Source organism: Carlito syrichta, unplaced genomic scaffold (assembly GCF_000164805.1).
Source record: "Carlito syrichta isolate Samal-C Ts95f unplaced genomic scaffold, Tarsius_syrichta-2.0.1 Scaffold288634, whole genome shotgun sequence".
Classification (NCBI taxonomy): Eukaryota; Metazoa; Chordata; class Mammalia; order Primates; family Tarsiidae; genus Carlito; species Carlito syrichta.
In genome coordinates, this window is record NW_007232730.1 from 211996 (window position 1) to 215549 (window position 3554).

General features: G+C 37.1%; 1 pseudogene; it reads right to left on the bottom strand.

Annotated features, from left to right (window-relative positions):
* Window positions 1-2023: 2023 nt before the first annotated feature.
* On the bottom strand, window positions 2024-2934 carry LOC103255889 (annotated as a pseudogene).
* Between the last annotated feature and the right edge of the window lie 620 nt (window positions 2935-3554).

The window sequence follows — 3554 nt, forward strand, 5'->3', positions numbered from 1 at the left end:
GGTCACTGTCTGAAGAATCTATTTTGGTTCCACTCCATTCAGATCACTGGGAAGACAGGCACAGATGAGGTATCTGGAGATAGCAAGGGTGGAAGAAGGATGAAGCTATCAGCATCAGCCAAATCACTGGAGCCCCCATGGCGCCCAGTGGCCTGCTTGCAGAAAACCCTGTAGCTTTGGTTGCAAAGGAATACAGTTTTTCTTTTTTAATTTTTGCATATTTTAGTTGTGTGAAGTACTGCTTATTTACCACCCCATTTCCAGAACTTCCCTGGGACCTAGTGCAGCTACTGGGGCACACACAGCCCAGGTCCCAGCTACTGGTTATAGTTTCCAATGCCAAACATGCATCCATGTTTGTGTGCTATATGTGCGTGACACTAAAACGCAGGCAACAAAAGCAAAAATAAACATGTGGAATTAGATTAAGCCAAAATTTCTGCACAGCAAAGGAGACAATCATAAAATGAAAAGAAAATCTATAGTGTGGGAAAAAGTATTTGAAAATCTTATATTAAACAAGAGGTTAATATCCAAAATATTTAAGGAATTTATACAACTGAATGAGTACCACCACCACCACCACAAACAACAAGAAGAACAAATAACTCAATTAAAATGGACAAAAGAACTTAACATTCTCCTAAAGAAGATAGGCAAATGTCCAGCAGGTATATGAAAAGGTCCTCCACATAACTAATCATCAGGGAATTGCAAATCAAAGCCACAATGAAACATCACCTCACATCTATTAAGATGGGTATTACTAAACATTCAAAAGATAACAAGAGTTATCTTTTGGCAAGGGTGTGATGAAAAAGATACTCTTATACATTGTTGATGTGAATGTAAATTGATAAAGACAATATAAAAACAGGATGGAATTTCCTCAAAAAATTAAAAATATGCAGGGTGCAGTGGCTCAGCCTATAATCCTAGCACTTTGGAAGCCCGAGGGTTCGAGACCAGTCTGGGCAACTTGGTGAGAACTCCTCTCTACAATAAATCACAAAATCTAGCTGGGTGTGGTGATGTGGTAGTTCCAGCTACTTGGAAGGCTGAGATGGAAGGATGGCCTAAACCCAGCAGGTCCAGGCTGTGGTGGCCGTGAGCATGCCACTGCACTCCAGTCTGGGTGACAAGAGTGAGACTCCAACTCAAAAAACCCCCAAAAAACTAAAAACTAAAAATAGAACTACCAGGTCTAGGAATCTCACCTTTGAGTATATATTCAAGATAAATAGAATCACTATCTAAAAGGGAAGTCAACATTCTCATGCTCATTGCATTATTATTCACAGTAGGCAAGGTATGGGAACAACCTATGTCTGTTGACAGATAAATGGAATGGATTTTAAATATGTGATCTATATATGCATATATATGTATACATATATAGAAATATTAATCAGACATAAAAAATAAGACAATCCTGTTATTTAGACAACATGAATGGACTTGAAAGACATTATCCTAAGTGAAGTAAGCCAGACACAGAAAGGCAAATAATGCATAATATCACTTACATGTGAAATCTAAAAGAGTTAAATTAATGTAAGCAGAGAGTGAAATGGTGGTTACTAGAGGGTAAGAGGTGGGAGAAATGAAATGTTCATACACACCTGCAGTTATAAGTAAGTTCTAGAGACCTAATGTGCAGCACAGTAACTCCAGTTCATTAATTATAGTGTGTACTTGACATTTGCTAAAAGAATATATGTGTTTAACTTTATTAAAATATTGAGTTTGTTTCACATGTATATTTTTGCCTCTCCACCATTTCCATGTCTGACCATTGCTACTACTATGCCCTAACGTAACATTCCATGCATTCTTAAAACCAAGTAAAGAGTGGAGTTCCATCTTTAAAAACTAAACAGGCATTTTGGACAACACATTCTTGGCAGTGGAATCCGGACAACACTTATCAAACACGGTAGGGGAAGTTCTCACTCTGCATTATAAAAAGGGCAGCCAGATTTTAACTGTTATAGAAATGAAATAAGATGGAAAACTGTTTAAACTATTTTCTTACAGAGATTTCCTCCACTGCCAGAGGTCATAAATAGCCTCCTGGTCAGTCATTCGGAAGCAATTCTTCACATAATTGATGTACTTGACTTACACCTTGGAAAGAGAATTCCTTTTTCTATATTTGCTTGCATTTTTTGCCTTAATGTCTTTAATAGAACTAGGTCCTTTTGGTGTTTTAGGAGTTTTTTCTTGTTTTTCGATGAATTCTTGACCTTTTGATCTTGGTGCTGAATGTTTTGAATCTTTCCTGTTCTGGTTTGATTTTTGTGCATTTTTGGTTGGAGTATTCATACAGATTTCTTCACTGGAGCTTTTTCTTCAATTTCCTCATCATCCAAATCATCATCATCATCATCATCATAATCAACTTCTTCATCATCATCAGCAGTGATCCTTACTTTTGTCTGAGGAATCTTACCACCACCTCCAGTGGCAGATTGCTTTCCACAGGAATCTCACTACCACCTCCAGTGGCAGATTGCTTTCCAGATATACTTGAGTTTTGCAACCTCATCCTCTTCACCTTCTGGTTCTGCATGTTCTTCCATAGCCACTAAGCACTGTCCATTAATATGCACGGGACCTGAACCACACTTCAACCGTAAGACCATGAGTAGTGTTATTTCAAAGCCCCCAATGGAAACTGTTGACCGTACAGATATTTTCAAAGTTGACAGTGTTACTTTTTGGGGGCTGCCTTTATAATCCATTGTCTCTGCTTTAATAATGTGCAATTCATCCTTTGCACCAGCTCCTAAACTGACTGTTCTTAAAGATAACGTGTTCATTTTCATCATTATCCACCTTGAAGAGATATTCTTTGTTGGCCTTTAGTTCACAACTTAAAATATAGTTCTAGAGCCTCAGGGAGCTCATATCTATGTCCATTGAATCTTCCATAAGGTGGTGGCAAGCACTTTGGTGGGAGAGAAGATGGACAGAGGTAAATGACTACTGCTCCAGAGAATAGCCACATAGGATAGAATCTCACCACAAGAGTAGATCTTAAGTACTCTCTACACGCGCGCACACACACACACACACACACACACACACACACACACACACACAAAGATTTCAATGCGAGGTAATGAATAGGTTGGTAAGCTTGATTGTAATAATCATTTCACAATGTATGTGTATATCAAACATCATGCTGCATAGCTTGAATAAATATAATTTTTATTTGCAATTATACCTCAATAAAACTAAAAAACAAAAATAATAATAATATGGAAATACATTTTTTCAAAATCTCTTCACATCTATAGTTACATTTGATTCACACAATACCCTTGGTTACCTATATGCCTTTTTTTTTTTTTTTTTAGATTGAGAGGAGATTAACCTCCCCAAGGTAGGGGCGATTACAAATGTAGTAATACCCACCTTTTGACTGAGTACTTACTGTATTTGAAATACTATGTTAAGGTCTTTACATGTCTTATTTACATGTCTTATTTTGTTTAATTTTACATTTTTAGGGGTTTTAAAATTCTATTTCAGATCCGTAAAAACTG